The 22,208-nt window shown below is 42.7% G+C and overlaps 1 pseudogene; it reads left to right on the top strand.

Annotated features, from left to right (window-relative positions):
- The window catches only part of LOC106586405 (ceramide kinase-like protein), an 83,345-nt pseudogene that overhangs the window by 38,386 nt on the left and 22,751 nt on the right, over positions 1-22,208 (top strand).

Raw genomic sequence — 22,208 nt, 5'->3', positions numbered from 1 at the left:
AACCACAGCTAAATGCAGCACTAACCTTTGATGATCTTCATCAGATGACAACCCTAGGACATTATGTTATACAATACATGCATGTTTTGTTCAATCAAGTTCATATTTATATCAAAAACCAGCTTTTTACATTAGCATGTGACTAGCATGTGACTAACATTCCCACCGAACACTGCCGGTGAATTTACTAAATTACTCACGTTCACAAAAACGTTCACAAAAAGCATAACAATTATTTTAAGAATTATAGATACAGAACTCCTCTATGCACTCGATATGTCCGATTTTAAAATAGCTTTTCGGTGAAAGCACATTTTGCAATATTCTCAGTAGATAGCCTGGGATCACAGGGCTAGCTATTTAGACACCCAGCAAGTTTAGCACTCACCAAAGTCAGATTTACTATAAGAAAAATGTTATTACCTTTGCTGTCTTCGTCAGAATGCACTCCCAGGACTTCTACTTCAATAACAAATGTTGGTTTGGTTCAAAATAATCCATAGTTATATCCAAACAGCAGCGTTTTGTTCGTGCGTTCAAGACACTATCCGAAAGGGTAAATAAGGGTGACGAGCATGGCGCAATTCGTGACAAAAAAATTCTAAATATTCCATTACCGTACTTCGAAGCATGTCAACCGCTGTTTAAAATCCATTTTTATGCCATTTTTCTCATAAAAAAGCGATAATATTCCGACCGGGAATCTGCGTTTAGGTAAACAGACGAAAGAAAATAAAGCATGGGGTCGACTCGGGCACGCGCCTAAGCCCATAGTACTCTGATCGGCCACTTGCCAAAAGCAATAATGTGTTTCAGCCAGAGGCTGCCTCGATATCGTTCAGCTTTTTCCCGGGCTCTGAGAGCCTATGGGAGCCGTAGGAAGTGTCACGTTAGAGCAAAGATCCTCAGTCTTCAATAAAAAGAGCCAAGATGAAACACAACTTGTCAGACAGGCCACTTCCTGCATGGAATCTTCTCAGGTTTTGGCCTGCCATTTGAGTTCTGTTATACTCACAGACACCATTCAAACAGTTTTAGAAACTTTAGGGTGTTTTCTATCCAAAGCCAATAATTATATGCATATTCTAGTTACTGGGCAGGAGTAGTAACCAGATTAAATCGGGTACGTTTTTTATCCGGCCGTGTCAATACTGCCCCCTAGCCCTAACAGGCTAACATCATGAGGAAGACGACTTGGAAAAGGCTGTACTGATTGAAGGCAGTGGGAATGGCAAAATGGGCTCCAACCCAGGATGGAGCTTGTGGTCCAGTCAATCACAGGATTGTGTTTTTGTAGCCAGGAAAATCCCAAAACCACTGGAACATGGGGAGATGCAATGAGGAGGAACTGTATGGTCTCACTGTGGTTACCAGAAAACCGTAATTGAATGGGCACAGTACTATGGGTGACTTCCCATAGTACAAGTGCATGTTGTAAAAGCATTACATGGTCGCTGCCATATCATTGCATAGTGCAGAAAATACACGAGAGTTCAGGGGCCTTGCTTTAACAAACGTAATTATTTTCACAGTAGTGTCCAGCAAGAGCCTCTCGGTGGATGCTGCAGTGTACCCAAGTGGCGTCGGGAGCAACTGCTTGCACGCGCGTTACCACTCCTCTATGTCTCCCTGTCATGGCTTTTGCGCCGTCAGTACAGATACCAACATGAGCAGCAGCTACGTTTGGCTACATACGGACTGTAAGTGGAAGACCCGCGAGAGACTAATGGTTAATGTGACTGGATGTTAATTATTTGACTAGGCTACCTGTATTTGACATTGTGTTGTTATTACACTGTGTCACTAGATGGTTTAATTTTATTTTTGGCTGTGAAACGAGGCTACTCAGGCGAGAAAAAAAACTGTATAGCCAAATGTATTGCCCCATTGGAAAATAAAAATGGACTGTTTGAATTTATTTTTACTTAAAAAATATATATATTATAAAAAAAAAGAAAGAAGTGAATCACATTTTTATTTGGCGTACCCCCGACTGCATTGTTCGTACCCCAGTTTGGGAATACCTGCTCTAGAAGACTGGAGAAAGCACATCTCCAGGCTTGCTGTACCTTCCTGAGCTCCTCTCCTCTCCCGGGCTGGCAGGCTGAGGCTCAGGCTGGGGCTCAGGGGGCATAGGGCTCATTAGCGTGTCGAGGTCAGGACCTTCAGGGACCAACCACCAGGGAGCCAGTGGATTAGAGTAATGAGGGGGATAATGGAGACAATGATGGGGATGAGAGGTTCAGCATGCTGCCTCTCCCTATCGATTCCTGGGTCTCCACCAGGCTCCAGGAAAGCCAGGAAGGAACACTCCCTAATTCTGTCTAGTTCTGATCCAGTGTGGAAGCTCAGTAGCTCAGTGGCTGGGTGCTTAGTGGAGGGCAGGGTGGAGAACAGACAGAGAGAGGGCGTGGGGGAGCTCAGAGAGAGAGAGAGGGCAGAGGGAAGAGAGAGAGAGGGCAGGGTGAAGAGAGGGAGAGGGCAGGGGGAAGTGAAGGAGAGGGCAGGGGGAATAGAGAGAGAGGGCAGGGTGAAGAGAGGGAGAGGTCAGGGGGGAGAGAGGGCGAGGGTTGAGGGAAGGGGAGAGAATTAGACAGAGAGTCATGACTCCCCCCTATCTCCCTCAGCTCAGACTCTCTAGCTGCAGTTCAGGCTGTGTAAGCGAGAGCTTCAAACCTACTGACCTTTAGAAGTAGAGTGGACTCAACTCACTCTTTGTTCAGCTGATTTTATAGCAAGTGCCTCAGACAAAAGCTCAATACACAGTGATAAAACTGATCATGCCTGATAGGGATGGCAGCTTTTACTGACTAACAGATGTGCTTGACCTGGACTGGAAATCCCAGTGAAGCAGATATTTACCTGTTTGTTTGCCCTTTTTAATTCTGTTGTCCTCTGCTTCTGTTTTTGCTGTCTCTTTTTGGTGTCTACACCAGGACTTTGTGATATAAAATGGCTTTATAAATACATTTGATTGATTGATTATCCCCTTGTCTTCTTGCAGGTTTCCAGAACAGGCCCAAGTCCCTGAAGGTGTTTGTGAACCCTACCAGCCATAAGAAAGAGGCCTATCAGATCTACAGAGACTATGTTGCACCACTGTTTCAGCTAGCAGACATCAAGGCTGATGTCACCAGTAAGTGTCCCATGAGACTGTGTGCGTGTGCGTGTGCGTGTGTGTGTATAGCAGCAGCTGTACTATTCTGGTGAGTCTAAAGTGCGTCTCACACTTAATAACAGGAGCAGTGTCTCCTCTCCTTACTGAGTAACCTGACCCATGGGAGGGGCTAGGCCCATCTGTTCATCTCCTCCCCCTCTCCTCCTACCCCTCTCCTCCCTCTTCTCACCTCTCCCCATCCTCATCTCCTCCTTTCCCCCTGCTCCTCCCCCTCCTCCTCCTCCTGTTCCTCCCCGTTCCTCTCTCCTCCTCTTCTCCTCATCCTTTTCCTCCCCTCCCCCTCTCCGCTTCCTCCTGTTCCTCTTTCCCCTCCTCCTCCTGTTCCTGTTTCTCCTTCTCCTCCTCCTCTCCTCCTCCTCCTGTTCCTCCTCCTCCCCCTCTTCCTCACCTCCTCTTCCTGTTTCTACTCCTCCTCCCCCTCCCCCTACTCCTTTCCTCCTCCTCCTCCTCCTGTCTGTGTATTGTGTATGTGCGCGTGTAAGTGCTTGTGTAAGTGCGTGCATGCTTGTGTGTGTGTGTGTGTGTGTGTGTGTGTGTGTGTGTGTGTGTGTGTGTGTGTGTGTGTGTGTGTGTGTGTGTGTGTGTGTGTGTGTGTGTGCGTGTGTTTGTGTGTGTGTGTGTGTGTGTGCTCTAATGAATGCTACTATCTGATTCCAGAGACTTCTAAAAGCCAACTGTAATAGAATCTGGTTGTGTCCCAAATTGCACAATATTCACTATACAGTGTAATACTTTTGACCAGGGCCCTTAGGGTTCATAGAGCTCTGGTCAAAAGTAGTGCACTATGCAGGCAATAGGGTCCCATTTGGGACGCAGCCCTTCTTTCCTGAGGCTGTGTTCTCCCCGTGGGGAGGGCAGGGGATGAGTGGTCGACGAGGAGCCATTAAAACATACTTTACCTAATATAAATTAAATATCTCATTCTGGGCCCTGGCTGGAAGCTGGGAGCTGTTCTGGAGTCTACAATACACTGCAGTGGCAGTAGGGACCAACTGGGTTTGATGATGTTATAATTTCTGTTATTGATGATGTTATTACTTCAATGAATTGTGATGGCGACAAATGTGTCCGCAATTTACTTTAACAAGTGAATGATAATGTCATTTGGACAATATAATGACAGTTAGGTAGAAACAGAGAGAAATCCTGTTTTAGTAAGCATATAGTTGTAATATTTAGAATAATAGTTGCATAGAATATCTAATGCATGACTAATCATTGAATTGATGTGAATTTATGTATATGGGCCATTTCTTCTGGATAAAAAAAGCATCTCTGCATAGTCCCTGTTTTTACTGTATGTACACAACATACATCAACATCATCTTGATATGACAATACAACTGCAGTACTGGTACCAGGGAAGCAACATTCCTACAGGTCATTTTTGGCTATAGTATATTTCTTTCCGGATAGCAGGATATGTTCAAGTCCCTGTTTTTGCTGTACACTGAGTGTACAAAACATTAAGAACACCTTCCTAATGTTGAGTTGCACCCCCCCCCCCCCAACCTTTTATGCCCTCAGAACTGCCTCAATTCGTCAGAGCATGGACTCTACAAGGTGTCGAAAGCATTCCACAGGGATGCTGGCCCATGTTGACTCCAATGCGTCCCACAGTTGTGTCAAGTTAGCTAGATGTCCTTTGGGTGGTGGACTGCTCTTGATACACACAGGAAACTGTTGAGCTTGAAAAACCCAGCAGCGTTGCAGTTCTTAACAGAAGCCTGTGTGCCTGGCACCTACTACCATACCCCGTTCAAATGCACTTAAATATTTTGTCTTGCCCGTTCACTCTCTGAATTGCACACATACGCAATCCATGTCTCAATTGTCTCAAGGCTGAAAATTCCGTCTTTAACCTGTCTCCTCCCCTTCATCGTCACTGATTGAGGTGGATTTAACAAGTGACATCAATAAGGGATCATAGCTTTCACCTGGGTGTTTTGTACACTCAGTGTGTAATGTCGTGTGTGTAGGTGGCAGGGAAGTCAGGCGCAGGAGAATCGAACTTGGTATAAATGGAGTAGTTTAATAGCGTTCAATAAAACTCCAAAAACCAAAGTACATAATAAATAAAAGTGGGTACAAGAACCCGTCGCGCACCAATCCATAATGCACGAGCATACAAACAAAACAATCTCTGACAAGGACATGAGGGGAAACAGAGGGTTAAATACACAACATGTAATGAATAGGATTAGAACCAGGTGTGTAGGAAGACAAGACAAAACCAATGGAAAATGAAAAATGGATCAATGATGGCTAGAAGACCGGTGACGTCGACCGCCGAGCACGGCCTGAACGAGGAGAGGCATCGACTTCGGCAGAAGTCGTGACACAGTGTATATGTCCACCTAACATTTCCATGTAACAATACAACTGCAGTGTAGGCATTGGTACCAGAGACATAGACCAGGAATGAAATATCCATGTGGTCCTTCAGATAGATTTAATTTTTTTAAAGAGAAAAAGAAGTGACTTTTATTTAATTAACTGCCTTGTTCAGGGGCAGAACGACAGATTTTTACCTTGTCAGCTCGGGGATTCGATCCAGCAACCTTTCGCTTACTGGCCCAACACTCTAACCAATATGATACACATTCTCACACAACAAATCCTCATCTGCAAGTGTCACATCCGTCATGGTGGAGCCTGTGATAGTTTTTGTGTGTGTGTGTGTGTGTGTGTGTGTGTGTGTGTGTGTGTGTGTGATGGGTGTGTGTGTGTGTGTGTGTGTGTGTGTGTGTGTGTGTGTGTGTGATGGGTGGGTACAGCTGGGACTAACCTGCTCCGACAGAGAGGAGGTGCCCCAGAAATGCTAAGTGGGGCAAGGCCATGTAACGCCATCTGTGGTATAGAACCCCGTTCCCCCATATTCCTTGGCATCTTCCTTTGTGGGTGTGTGTGTCGGGTGGGGGGTGAGGTGGGGGAGGGGTGGGGGGTGATTGTATCTGTATGTGTGTTAAGGACAGCGATGCAGAGTGACAGTTACCTAGTCTCTGGAGAACTGGGTGGGGATACGGGTGCTCCTCTCCCTGGCGTGCCACCCGCTATCCTTCCTGTCTCCCCCACACCCCCACTGTGGATATGCCCACATCCCAAATGTCCAATGTATCAACTCGCTCCAGTGCTGTTGTACATCATAGTAGTCTCACTGTGTCCCTCGGATGTCCTTCCCCCCCGGAAGTTTGACCTCTTTCTGCCTGAAAAAACAGATTTAGGATTTAGAATAACACACCAACTACACATGTTATTACAAAATAATGAACATCAGTGTTGCAAAGGATTTAAAATATCCACACCAACTACACATGTTATAACAAAATAATGAACACGAGTAGTGGCGTTACTGACCTTGTTTTGCATAAGTGAGAGAAGCATTAACACTCTGGAGGCAGCCTCTTTGCATTGCTTCTCTTTTCTTCATACAAAATGCAAACAGCATGCAAGTATAAATTGTACTTTACAGCCACCCCCATATGTTCATCAGCCATGTGCCAAATGAACATTGGATAGAGATACTAAAAGCCATGTTTTTGTGCCAGCCCAGCCCTCTGATTTCATCTTTCATTCACTAACACATTTATTTATGTTCTCTTGTCTTTCTCTCTTCACAGTCACTGAAAGAAAAGGGGCACGCTTTATCCATTCTGTGCAGAATCTAACTTGGATGAATATGATGGGTAGGTTTGCTTGCCACACTATCTGTTAGATGGTCCATATAAATCCTCTCCATAAAATATCAGACAGAAAGAAAACCAACCAATACACTGATCTGAGCCAGTGCTCCCAGTACGGGAATGCAGCTGCAGCAGACTGATACATCTAATCTCATCTAAGGCAATTAATAAAGCCAATCACTTTATTCATTTTTTTTATTCAGGGGTTAGGTAGGTAAATAAAAACACAACATTGATATGGAGTTGAGTAATCAGCATGGTGAGATTCCAATGAATACAAGGTATTATACTGGGCAGTGATGTGAGGGTGGAGCGATGAGGGTGGAGGGATGGGGATGGAGGGATGAGGGTGGAGGGATGGGGATGGAGGGATGAGGGTGGAGGAATGGGGATGGAGGGATGAGGGTGGAGGGATGAGGGTGGAGGGATGGGGATGGAGGGATGGGGATGGATGATGGCACAGAGTCAAAGTCAGATGAGGAAGTAATCCCATGTCTGTGGTACGGTCTGTTTTGTTTATCCTCTTAAAGTGGCATTTACAGTAGCTGTAATAAAAAGTTAGAGAGAGATAGAAGGAGAGAGAGAGATAGAAGGAGAGCAAGAGAGAAAAGGAGAGAGAGAGGAGTGAGAGAGTAGAGAGAGAGACGGTGAGGGAAGGGAGAGTCCAGGTTTAAAAAAATTAGTGATAATACTATGATTAGAACAGTGTGCCGGGGGACCAAGTCGACCCAGCCGAGGCAGTCTCCTTTAAAGGAGTGTGTGGGTGTGTGTCCTCTCCAGTGTGGGCACGGCAGGTGGCACTTTAATTACTTGTTCTGGAAGCAGTGATGAAGTACCTTCCATCCAGCAGACTGCTGGTGTGTGCGTGTGTGTGTGTGCGTTCTCTCCCTGTCCGTGTGTGTGCATGTGTGTGAGTGTGTTTTTACACCACACTGCCACACCATAGCTCCCATGTGTCTGCATTATAGTCACAATTAGATCCTCTTAGGTAGCTCCGGACTCCTGTTAAACCAGGATTGCTGCATTGGTGTCGCTTAGCAGATCAGCACAGACTAGTCTACACCACAACCTCACACTTAGGAGGGGTAGGGGAGAGAAGGGTAGGGTGCAGGGTGGGGAAGGAGGAGGAGGGAGGTAGAGGCAGGAAGAAGATGTAGGGGCGGGAGGTAGACAGGGGTGGGAGGTAGGCAGTGGTGGGAGGTAAGCAGGGGTGGGAGGTAGGCAGGAGAGGGAGAACGGAAAGACGGAGGGATGTCTGGCTCATGCTCTGCTAGGCAGGTCTGATATGAGGGACAGATGGAGCAGGTGTGAAGGGTGACTGGTGGAAAAGCTGAGCTCATGATCCTTCTGTCCTGCTCTCACAACCTCATTACTGTGGCCCACATATATTAGACACATTACGACACGTATACACAAGCAATATCTCAATGAATATCTCAAGATTTCTTACATGATAAGAACAAATGTGTATTGTGTACTGTAGGTTGTATTGTTTGGATGTATGGTTGACGTTAAGAGTCAGACATATGTTATGCTCCTCTTATCAAAATTAAATATTCTGTTTGCATGGCAAAATCACTGGGTAAGTCCCTGAAGATTCAAGCTAAGCTACTTAACCCAACATAGCCTTGTTCGGTTGTTTGCAGACCAGGATCATCATTAAGCAGGGAAGCTGTGGTATTACTAATACAAGTGTCATGCAATGTCTAATTGATTTGCAATATCCCCAAACTATTCGGAGACAGGCTTCATAACATGCACTTCAATCAGAGTCAGAACCTGATTGTACAGGATTCACACAAGGCTTATTTCATACAACATCTGTAAGTTTTAGATGTCCGTCTCTATGGAGCTCTTTTTTACTTTGGTTAGATAGGAATTGTGTCTAGCTATATAGGAAGCTTTCACAGACTGTGTGGAAGACGTACAGTATATTCCCCATAGAGGATGAGGTTTTCTAGAGTAGTCCGCTTAAGGAGAGGCTTTCCGTGTGGAAGACATATTCCCAATAGAGTATGTGGTGTTATAGATTCAAGGTCCTTCGCAATGGTCTGATTCTAGATCATTTCCTCTTTGTCTTGTCAACACCAGCTTAATTAACCCCAGAAGACTGAGAAGTGGTGCGAAGGCATAAAACGCTAATCACGTATGTCTTCATTAATAGATCATAACTCATTAATCTCTGCTTTTAAGGAAAAAAGTATATTTTTTACCACTGTTTTTCCAGGAAGTCATGCAGGGTGTGACAGCATGACAGCCTCAGTCCCTGTTACATGGGTGGTAACCCAAATGGCACACTATTTTCTTAACAGTGCTCTACTTTTGACCGGGGCCCGTAAGGCTCTGGTTGAAAGTAGTGCACTATAAATGGAATAGGGTGCCATTTGGGACACAACCATGGAATCGTGGCGTGTGTAACACAATAGGAATGTCAGACACTACTGTAGGCTGTTGCGATGTGTGTAATTATTTCCAGATCTCACATTAGTGTTAATTATCAGCTCCTCAAATTAAAACATTGTATTAACAGAGCTTTACTGCCTTTTACCGATTTTATTACTGCCTTCCTGCTTGGGGGGGTGGATAGGAGATGAGAGGTAGTTTAGTGGAGAGCCTGTGTTCTTTAATAGAGGGATGTATTGCCAGTGTATCACCAAGCAATGACAGAACATTAGGCAGAGCGTAGAGGAGAATGATATGTCATTACACATCTTTGGAACACGATGAGAACTTGAGGTCAAAGCCTGGCTCCTATCTAATGCCTCAGCTATATAACCTGTATATAACCTGAGTCTGTCATACACTGTGAGGTGGGCCTCATCGGCTCAGGATATGACAGACGAATTCCTTGCTGCTGATTAATAATGTTTTCAGTGAGTGAAACATATAAACACTGAATCTAATAATCAGTTCAAGGAATCTTAGAATTTTGACCACATTTAGTGCTGACATTTAGGTACAAATTGCTTTGTTTTGTTACCACTGCTAGGTAAACTACAGCTCAATATCAAAACCTTAGTAACAGGCATGTCATCCAATGGGAGGGGCCAATAAAATAGCATAAAATAATTTTACACAATATAATCACCCTTTAATTACAACCAGCCATGGATTGGAGGCTAAACTAATCTTTTTAGGAGCAGTAATATAAGGTCTTGTTCAAAAGCATTTCTGAAATGAACTGTAATAAGCTTTCATCAGTGTACATGTATTAGTAATGTGCTTATTGGAGCTTAATAGGCTCAGGCTTACAGATTTGAACAAATTCCTGGAAAATGCTGCATCCATGACATAATCTGACTATTCAATACTTTAATGGGAATTATAATTTCAATTAATTGAAATGGATTCGACTTATATACTAAACAGGTCTAGGTCAACCAGCGCTGTAGTAATGATGAGTGTAGAGAGTAGGCCTGTGTGTGTGTGTGTGTGTGTGTGTGTGTGTGTGTGTGTGTGTGTGTGTGTGTGTGTGTGTGTGTGTGTGTGTGTGTGTGTGTGTGTGCGTTCTTGCATGTGTACCCACCTGTCTGTCTGGCCCTGACCTGTATTACAGACATGTTCTCTGTTCAGTCAGGTGATTAATATGATTGATTTATCTTGCTATGTCAGTATGTCATGTTTACCTCAGCTACGTAGGCTGAGAGGAGGAAATCCTTACTCAGGCATTTACCCTGAGCTGCATTGAAGTTCACTGTTTCATGCTCTGTGTGTGTGTGTGTGTAACGTTGTATTTTATCCTTCAGGGTGGTGTGTGTCAGCGTCGACAACTCGTGGCCGATTTATGCGTGTGCTGTATCTCATACATGTGTGTTTTCTCCAGGGTTGTGGCTGTCGATGGGGACGGCTCGGTGGCCAAGGTGGCCCATGGGTTGTTGCTGCAGGCCCAGATGGAGTCAGGCAGGGACACCGACTCCATGTTCACGCCTGTCCAAGCATCAATTCCTCTAGGGCTAATACCAGCAGGTGAAGAGCAATGGTGGCAGCGCACACACACACAACAACAAACACACGCACACACACACACACACGCACATGCGCAGGCACACACTCATGCACACACAAGCAGACACACACACTCCAGCAGATGAGGAGCAAGGATGGCTTGACCTCTCTGTTCTGCAGCTGTTCTCAATCCTCACCCAATATTTAGAACAGCTTATCTCCGGGTGATGAGAGGACCATGTAGTTTATGAAGTGTACATCCGCTAATGGAACACCATGTTGGTTTGAATGGTTTTAGCTTGTATGCTATTACACACCATCAGTCCATAAAGGTCATGTGGTTATAAATGTTTTCTTGAAGCATAGCAGAGGCTTCTCAAATTTGAGCATTGTGAAATTGTGTTAATAGAGCAAAGTGATTTCTTAGCCAATCAAAACATATATTTTGTAACTAGGCAAGTCAGTTAAGAACAAATTGTTATTTGCAATGACAGCCTAGGAACAGTGGGTTAACTGCCTTGTTCAGGAGGAGAACGATAGATTTTTACCTTGTCAGCTCAGGGATTCCATCTAGCAACCTTTTGGTTACTGGCTCAACGCTCTAGCCACTAGGCTACCTGCCACCCCATGATTCAGGACCATGTAATTGACAAACATCACAATATTGTCCAATGTCAATGACATTTCCATAGAGGGAGTTATTTACTTCTCCATTGAAAACAAACTGGTTGTTCAAGCAAGTGTATCAATTTCAACTTGGTTGAATTGCAATTTGGTTTGATTGCACTGGGAGCGAATTGCCTTGTATTTGAGACGGAACCACAATTATACTTTTGCTATTCCACTTTAAAATTGTGAAAATTTGCTGTCCATCAACCATTGAACATGCATGTGGCTCAGACATTGGCTGAGTGTATGCCTCATGCAGTAGATGATGGTTATAGAGCAGGCAGGTCACCCCGTGATACAAATCAGTATTCGTCATCCATCCATGTTTGAGGACGTCGGGAGATGACGTGGAAACCGGCCACTAGGGTTTTGGTTTTGCTGGGGTGTTGTGGATGGGGATGGTAGATGGTGTAAGCATCTGATTCCAAAAGTTGCATGTACGAATCCAGCGATATCAAGTTGTTTTTGACATTTTGGTTTTAAGCCTATCCAAAACCTAAGAAACTAGTTGTACCCCTTGACTTATTCCACATTTTGTTGTGTTACAGCCTGAATTCAAAATGGATTAAAAAAAAAAGAATTCTCACCCATCAACCCACAATACCCCATAATGAAAAAGTGAAAACATGTTTTTAACATTTTTTGCAAATGTATTGAAAATTCATTACAGAAATATGTCATAAGTATTCACACCCCCAAGTCAATACTTTGTAGAAGCACCTTTAATAGCAATTACAGCTGTGAGTCTTTCTGGGTAAGTCTAAGAGCTTTCCACACCTGGATTGTGTAACATTTGCCCATTAATCTTTTCCAAATTCTTCAAGCTTTGTCAAGTTGGTTGTTGATCATTGCTAGACAACCGTTGTCAGGTCTTACCATAGATTTTCAAGCAGATTTAAGTCAAAACTGTAACTCGGCCACTAATGTATTATATATATATATTTTTTAATAAAAAATTTTACACCAATAGGTGCCCTTATTTGCTAGGCATTGGAAAACCTCCCTGGTCTTTGTGGTTGAATCTGTGTTTGAAATGCACTGCTCGACTGAGGGACCTTACAGGTAATGAATTGTATGTGTGGGGTACAGAGATGAGCTAGTCATAAATAAATCATGTTAAACATTATTATTGCACACAGAGTGAGTCCATGCAACGCATTATGTGACTTCTTAAGCAAATTCTTACTCATGAACTGTTTTAGGCTTGCCATAACAAACGGGTTGAATACTCATTGACTCAAGACATTTCAGCTTTTATTTTGCAATTAATTTGGAAAAATTTGGAAAAACATATTTCCACGTTTACATTATGGGGTATTGTGTGTAGGTCGGGGACCCAAAAAATCTCAATTTTATCTATTTTAAATTCAGGCTGTAACACCACAAAATGTGTAAAAAGTCAAGGGGTGTGAATACTTTCTGAAGCAACTTTATGTGACAAAACAAGCAAGTATAGTGTAGAGAATCATTGTACCATCTAAACCGCTGTGAAATATATTTTTCATAACCCCAAATATTGTATTTTCAGCTGTTTGAAGTTGGTGTACAAAACCGAAAGTAAAAGAGGCAGAAAATAAAACATACAAACAGCGCACATAAAATAGATCTACCACTTCTTACACTTGCTTTCAATGAGAATGACAGATCTATAACTCACATTTCTATGTGAGTTTGGTCGGGTCGCCCAAAAAGTTACATATTGCAACTTTAACACTTCGAAATTTGACGTTTGCAACAACTTCGAAATTTGACATTTAAGAAACATGGATGAACGTCTAATTCTGATGTGAGACTGTGAGATCTTGTAGTACAGAGAGCTCATCACTCCAATAATTTGTGGAATAAACCCTCATAGCCACACATACACACACACACACACTCACGCATCATGAGTGGCCCTACACACCACAGCCGACAGCGAGGGTATCAACAACGCTGCCATGGGCCAGTCCGGCTTTTTGGGCCAACAGTTTGACCTTCACGTGTCATTCTAGGCTGTGGTGGTGGGTGGTAAAATGGAGTGCTGTTGTTAGCAGCCACTCTGCACTCACTGCAAATTGGTCGCTCAGAGGTCACTGTTTCTCTTCATTAGTGGGTGTTCTCAAGGGAGTATTTGTGAACAGTTTCTTGTCACAAACAGGAGAGAGAGGAGAGATAGGCACCGCTGTACCATGACTATGTCACTCCTGAGACTGAAGGAGGGATGCTATCATGTCTCCTTTGTTGAAGGAAATAATAAATAAACTCCACAGTTTATCAAAATGGCACCATTTGAATTTAGAAAATAGTTGGAATTAGGGTACTGTCAAAGTAAACCATTATATTCATAGTCTCAATAATATCCATATTTATTATATATCTTACAGTTTTTTCATTTAATGAATTTATTTGTCTGCTGAGATTTAAAAATTGAGCTAAGGGCGGCAGTCTAGCGGTTAGAGCATTGGGCCAGTAACCGAAAGGTTGCTGGTTTGAATACCTCAGCCGGCAAAGAGAAAAATCTGTAGATGTGTCCTTGAGCAAGGCTCTTTGCTCCATGAGTGCTGTACTACTATAGCTGTACTACTACTTGAGTGGATGGTCAGGGGGCCGGAACATAATGTAACGAGGGTCGTCTAAAGGAGACCAAGGCGCAGCATGTAGAGTGCTCATATTTACTTTTAATGAATATATTTTTGAACAAAACAGCAAAACGACCGACAGTTCCGTCAGGTGAAATACACTAAACAGAAAACAACTACCCACAAAACCCAGGAAGAAAAAAACCCTACTTAAATATGATCTCTAATCAGAGGCAACGAGTATCAGCTGCCTCCAATTAGAGATCAACCCAAACAATCCCAAAATAGAAATAAAAAACTAGAACTAAAACATAGAAATAGAAAACATAGAACCCAAAAACACCCCCTGTCACGCCCTGACCTACTCTACTATAGAAAATGTCATCTTACTAGGGTCAGGACGTGACACATAATTACAAATAATTTGTACACTGCAAATTGGCTGCAAAAAGCTCTAACATATATAATATTTGACTAAAACATAATCATTTCAAACCTTGCTTACATTTGTATACAATCACATACATCTCTCTATTACACGTGGGAATACTTTGGAACAGATTTACAAAATTAAAATCACTTGGAGCTGATTTGCTGGTGTTTTTACAGTATATTAAGTCCAACAATGAAAGCAATTATAAAAAAAACAAACAACTGTATTTATTTTTTGCAATCAAAAAACTCAGGGGCCAAATAAAATCCCCTGCGGTCCAAATTCGTCCCACGGGCTGCCAGTTGGGGTAGGCTGCTGTAAAACAATTAATTTCACTTTATATTTATAAAAAATAAAATAACAAATTGTTCATTTTTTACTAAGAGGACTACAAATACATTTTTGTATCTTCAAAATATGGGCTACCTAATGCGTTGTGCATGCTAATCAAGCTAGCATTTCTACATACTAGCCTATTATACACCCAATTGGTGCAGTGTATGTGACAATACATTTTTTTTATTTTTTTTTAAACAGCTGTTTTGTATGTATAGCATAGAAGCTCCGGAATTCTAATTAATTTGACTGGTTTAAAGGGTTTCAGGGGGACTGTTAATTTCTTTGAAATTCCATTGTTGGTGCCGTTAGTTTCCACTTCCTGAGTCTCTCCTTAGTCTCCCATCTCTATCTCTCTCTCTCTCTCTCCTCTCTTTCTCTCCCTCCTCTCTCTCTATCTATCCCCCCTCTCTCCCTCTCTCTCTCTCTCTCTGTCATGCTTGACTAGACTAGCGAGTCATTGCATCCAATTCATCTGCCGGCCCGGATAGGGGCGGGGAGACATTAATGAGATTATGAATATTCATGATGTCTGCTTAATTAAGTTAATTGTTCTGCAGAAGTGCCTCACACACTTCCAAGGACATTTTTTTCTCTCTCTCTCTCTCTCTCAATTCAATTCAATTTAAGGGTTTTATTGGCATGGGAACATATGTTAACTTTGCCAAAGCAAGTGAAGTAGATAATAAACAAAAGTGAAATAAACAATAAAATGAACAGTAAATATTACATTCACAAAAGTTCCATAAGAATAAAGACATTTCAAATGTCAAATTATGTGCAAATAGTTAAAGTAGAAAAGGGAAAATAAATAAACATAAATATGGGTTGTATTTACAATGGTGTTTGTTCTTCACTGGGTTGCCTTTTTCTTGCGGCAACAGGTCACAAATCTTGCAGCTGTGATGGCACACTGTGGTATTTCACCCAATAGATATGGGAGTTTATCAAAATTGCGTTTGTTTTCGAATTCTTTGTGAATCTGTGTAATCTGAGGAAAATATGTGTCTCATATGGTTATACATTTGGCAGGAGGTTAGGAAGTGCAGCTCAGTTTCCACCTCATTTTGTGGGCAGTGTGCGCATAGCCTGTCTTCTTTTGAGAATCAGATCTGCCTACGGTTGCCTTTCTCAGTAGCAAGGCTATGCTCACTGAGTCTGTACATAATTAAAGCGTTCCTTAAGTTTGGGTTAGTCATAGTGGTCAGGTATTCTGCCACTGTGTACTCTCTGTTTAGGGTCTCTCTCTCTCTCTCTCTCTCTCTCTCTCTCTCTCTCTCTCTCTCTCTCTCTCTCTCTAGCTCTGTCTCTATGTCTCTGTCTCTCTCTTTTCCTTCTCTGTCTATCTTCCTCCCCTCCTCCTGCATGTTAGCTCTCTTCATCCGTCATGCTGTTGTATGTATGAGGAAGTGTGTGTGCCTTTTGGGAAGGGGAAATTAACGAGGGTGAATTATGGAATTACAGTCGCTGTTGATAATATGAGCACCACACACAACAATGGCTAGGAACAATAGATGTGAACACAACTGATGATGGAAAACACTACATTATCATCTACACTAGTTCCGTTGTAGTATTAGGGAAATCTCATGTGGTATTTATCTGCACTGTAGATACATTGGATTATAAGGGACAAAAGCATTCCATGCAATGGAGTAAAGAATATATGAATCACACTATGCAAATGATTAGTTAATATGCATAATATGCCATTACAATGCTTACGCCTAAGCATCTAAACATTTTGAAATGTCTTAGTCCAATCAATACATTGAATGAATAACTGTAGCAATGAAGATCTAGATCACTATAAAACAAATCGTATCATTGGGAACAACTTTGTTACAGTAACAGTGTAATCGTAGCAGTGAACTGGAAGGTCAGAGGTCAGCACTATATAATATCTATTGGTGGCCAAGCTGTCTGAGTATCACCCGTGTATTCCGCGCTCTGCGCTGTCGAGGCCTCTACCACATTTCATAGGAGAGGAGGAACAAGTCAATCCCTCACCCAGCCACTCAAGCCACTCAAGCCACTCACTCACTCACTCACTCACTCACTCACTCACTCACTCACTCACTCACTCACTCACTCACTCACTCACTCACTCACTCACTCACTCACTCACTCACTCACTCACTCACTCACTCACTCACTCACTCACTCACTCACTCACTCACTCACTCACTCACTCACTCACTCACTCACTCACTCACTCACTCACTCACCCAGCCACTCACCCACCCAGCCTGTCCTATCTGTCTGTACTGTACTCCTTTACAGACATCAGTTCTCATATCCTGTTAATCTGAGCAAACAACATGGCAGATAGCAGCTTGAAAGGAAATGCCTACTCACCTAGTGACAGAGACAACCTGCTCTCACCTTCTCTCTCTGCTATCTCTCTGCTATCTCTCTCTCCATATCTTTCTCTCTCTCTCTTTCTCTCTCTCTCTCTCTCTCTCTCTCTCTCTCTCTCTCTGCTATCTCTCTCTCCATATCTTTCTCTCTCTCTCTCTCTCTCTCTCTCCTACTCTCTCTCTCTCTCTGTCTCTCTCTCTCTCTCCTACTCTCTCTCTCTCTGTTCTGTGTGTTTGTCTCTGTCTATAATCAGTACAAACACACTGACACCTGTTCTATCCCGTCCACCACTGCCAGCAAGGTAAACTCAGCCTAATTGGCACCAGACAATATTAAGTTTAATTAATAAATTATTAACCCTAGCTACCTCATCTACAAATAGTAGGATACATTGTGTTTGCATAAGGTTTCTTGTCTTTTGTGTCATTGAGAATCGTGATAGCTTGCTACATTCATATGGCTTACTTCTGCAATTATGAAGCTCAGTCATAGGTTTGGTAAATAGGAGAATTGATAGGAGAATGAGTGAATGTAAATAGTAGAAATACCTGGATGGTGTAAACATTTCCCCTTTGAGAACTACTTATTGTTTGACGACAATATCATGTGTATGGCATTCCACTGATGTTGTTCTGCATCTCCTTTTCTCCAGGCTTCACTGACACGGTGACGTGTTCTGTCCGTGGCATATGGCACCTTGTTACCACTGCAATGCACATCATCATGGGTACGTTCTCATGTTCTCCTGTATTATCCCATTTAAGATGTAGACATCACTACAATGCTATTGATAATAGAGCTGCTTCATAACACAGAGACCTTGAGCAATGGAACAGGGATCTAATACAGCTCAAATATCCACTGAGTGGATTAATATGTAAATGGTATGCATATTTACTTTACAATTCCACCAAGTTGTGTGTCTGCGTGCGTGTGCGATCCTCACATAAGGTATGGGTTTCAGTATTATATGGTGCTCCTTCGCCACAATAGAATGGTTGGTGAGGAACTAGTGGTTGGCGCAATCTGGTCCTTAATTAGCTCCATCGCTGCAATTGAGGGATGTGGGAGGCCCTGAGCAAAGCTGCTGGTATTGTCTTCTGACTACTAGATCTGGTTAACAGGCCCCCTGGAAGAATGAACAGTCCCTGGAGAACAAGGGGGAAGGGCTGTCATCCTGTCCCTCACCCGTTCTCTGTTTTTTTCTCACGGAGTAGATAGGGCTTTCTCACACTCGCTGAGGCTCTTGTGACAGACTCTTAACATAAATGTTATCAATTCTAGTAGCTGGTTTGGGCAGGTGTTATTTGGTTCTGGTGTTCGGAGATTACAAACCTTACCATACGTCTGTCTGTCTGTCTGTCTGTCTGTCTGTCTGTCTGTCTGTCTGTCTGTCTGTCTGTCTGTCTGTCTGTCTGTCTGTCTGTCTGTCTGTCTGTCTGTCTGTCTGTCTGTCTGTCTGTCTGTCTGTCTGTCTGTCTGTCTGTCTGTCTGTCTGTCTGTCTGTGAGGTTTGAAGTTCCTGGTAGTGAATTGTCTGTTGTGTTGGCGGTGCTGTGTGAGCTTCTCCCAATTTAGGTTGACAGACAAGAGGATTGGGCTGTGAAGAGATAAGAGACAATAGCAGGGTTTACTGGAAACATGCCACACAAAATATAGTTTCTAGATTGAATGCCCTCTTTTCGTGGACATTCAAACAATATGTTTATTGCATTAGCTGTATCCCTGTTATAAATGCAGTATAATGTATAGTAAAATCAGTTAGAAATGTTATGAAAAAATAGCAACTCTGCGATGGTGTTGACAGAGAGGGCTGCCTCGCTTCTAATCCTTAGGAAACGTTGCAGTAAATAGTTTTTTATGTGTTTTTTCTTACTTTGTTAGCCCAGAAAATCTTAAGTGCCATTACATACAGCCGGGAAGAACTATTGGATATCAGAGCGGTATTACAGTTTTTCTCAGTCGCTTTGGTTCATTTTTCACATCATCCCTAACATGTGCAAAATAATAAGTGCATTTCTCAGAACAATTTGTACAAACTGCAATATACAATAGATGTGTTTCTAAAGCTAGTCAGTCACTAAAAATCCTTAGTACATCTCTCAAAAGTAAATATTCATGTCAATGATCATGTCAGTGTCATCAGAATGATAAGTCATTGAGTTATTGTTCACGAACAAGGTCGTCAAAATGTTTAGGCATGTTGTCAATGGAACTGTGTACTTTGACAGTATTACCTGATGTAAACTTAGGCTACAGTTTGGATGACAGTTACTGTATTGAAAATGCACAAGGCTGCACTTCTATGGCATATATTAATTTCAACAGTACTATTTACATATTACTGTATGTGGGTTATTGATTGAAAGAGACTGGACAACCAGAGGGGCACAAAGGAAGAAAAACTAAATTAGAAAGAAACACAGGAAACCACCCCTAAAGCACAACTTTGCCTGCAGCACTGTTCTAGTGCTGTCTCTACACATCCAGACGTTCCTGTCTGTCGGCCCACATATTCTCATCCACATCACACCGGATATTTTCCCTTCCAATGCAACGTGGAAAGAATATTTTGGAATGCCTTATCCATCCTCTGCAGGCGTCTACTGTGATGTCCTCACATGCTGCATCCATTGCAGCCAGCAGGGTCATCTGTGTGTGTGGCTGACGATCGTACACCTTCCACCTCCATGCTGAAAAGAACTCCTCAACTGGGTTAAGGAATGGTGAATAAGGTGGGAGGAATTCTATGAGCATCCTCGGGTGTGTCACAAACCATTGCCTTATGATGTTTGATCGATGGAAACTCACATTATCACAAATGACTACATACTTTGGCAAATCCTCTCTAAACAGACCCCTCTCATCATCAGGGATGAGAGCCCTGTAGAGAGTCTCTAAAAAGTTGAGTAGATGCTGGGTGTTGTATGGCCCTATAAGGGGGATATGGGTTAGGACACCATGCTCCGAAATAGCAGCACACATGGTGATATTTCCTCCCCGTTGGCCTGGCAAATCCACAGTAGCTCTGTGACCGATGATATTCCCACCCCGCCTTCTGCATTTGGTCAGGTTGAAGCCAGCCTCATCCACGTATACAAAGTTGTGAGAGGGTTCACTTGATTCCAACTCCATTATACACTATATCCCAGAACACACAGTTGAATTTGTTTTGGTAAGGAAGAGTGACATAAAATGTACATATATTGCATGTTCCTTCCACAGCAATGGAAATGTGTGCAGTTTATGCTTACTGTACTATGTATCACTATAAAATGTTACTGTAAAGTAGTTACAAAGATATATGTTTTACCTGTACATACTGGTACCATAGCTCCTTAACTCTGTCCTCATTCCTTTGGAATGGTACACGGTACAGCTGTTTCATACTCATCTGGTTTCTATGGTTGAGATGCTAACCGTATGGATGTTTTCAAAGACATCGTTGTCTTCTATAATGGTCCTTTGTATTTCCCTGAGTCTCATGGCATTGTTTGCTCGGACCATGGTGCAAATAGCCTCCTCCTGTTGAGGTGTGAAAAGGCGTCCTCTGCCACCGGTTTGAGGTAATCTTGCAGTCCTATGAGGGGAAAAATGCAGTGATGCATCGCACACTTTCACATAGACAAAAACTATGCGAACACACATTTTACTGTAAAACATACAGGTGGGTGCATGTAAGGGGCAGTATGTATCTGTATAGAGTATATTTCTGTATGCTGTGAAATACAAGTGGACTACTGTAATATGAAGCATTGTAGGAAGTATACAGTATACTGCTTATATACAGTAACTGTGCACTGTACATTGGTGGACATACCTGTTCTCTCTTTGAAACGTTTGAACTATTGAGGACACGGTTGATCTCCCAATATTCGGCTGTACTCTTCGACCCGCCTCAGCCATTGTAAGGCCATGATTGACAACATGGTCTACAATAGTGGCCCTTATGTCATCAGATATGCGCCTATGTCCTCTTCTGCCTCTTCCTCTGTTTTGCCTTCCACCACGCATCCTTGCTCCTCTTCTTCCTCCTCTTGGCTGTTGACCCTGTTAGTTTCCTGGTCCATCCATTATTGGAAAATTGCAACTCTGTGTTGTGGTCTGTCTATATATGCTTGCCAATTGATTCTTCATGAGATGCACCTTTGAGCAATTTAGACAACTGGTTGATTGTTGGTTGAACTAACACTTTACATTCCTTCATGAGTGAGGGTCAATTTCACTAGCACCATTCATCAATTCACGTTTTTGTTCAAAAGGTCTAATAGAAATGTGTAAAACTATGCTTGACAGTTTATGACAAATAGTTCAACAATTTTGCATGTAATGGCTTATGCAAGGAACTAATGCCTAGATGTTTTGAGGGGTAAGACTATTCAACAGAGACCCATCTACTATATTTTGATCAACATGACATGAGCAATTGAAAATGTGGAAAAAAGCTGACACTTGTACAAAAGCAATTGCAATTTGTTCAAAGGAATAAGAAATTGCTTTAATGATGTGCACAAGTGACTAGTTGATTTGGAATTTGTACAAGTAGTATCAAGAATCGCACTTTTGATCTAAGAAATGCACCAAAGTGACTGAGAAAAACTGTACTACGACCAGGAATATGACTTTCCCGAAGCGGATCCTTTGTCCGCACCACCCAGGGCACATGAACTGATTCCAGTGGCCAACCCAAAACAACGCCGCTGGTGGAGAGCAAGTCGGAGCAGGCTTCTAGCCAGACTTCGGAGGCGCGCACACCCCCCACCGCTTCCAAGTATATTACTCGCTAATGTCCATCCCTAGATAACAAAGTTGACGAAATCAGGGCAAGGGTTGCTTTCCAGAGAGACATCAGTGATTATAACATACTCAGTTTCACGGAAACATGTCTCTCTGGGGATATGCTGTCGGAGTCGGTACAGCCACCTGAATTCTCAGTGCATCGCACCGACAGCAATAAACATCTCTACGGGAAGAAGAAGGATGGGGGTGTATGTTTCATGATTAACGACACATTGTGTAATTGTAACAACATACAGGAACTCA

Source organism: Salmo salar, chromosome ssa25 (assembly GCF_905237065.1).
Source record: "Salmo salar chromosome ssa25, Ssal_v3.1, whole genome shotgun sequence".
Lineage (NCBI taxonomy): Eukaryota > Metazoa > Chordata > Actinopteri > Salmoniformes > Salmonidae > Salmo > Salmo salar.
This window is presented reverse-complemented; position numbering and strand designations above follow the sequence as displayed.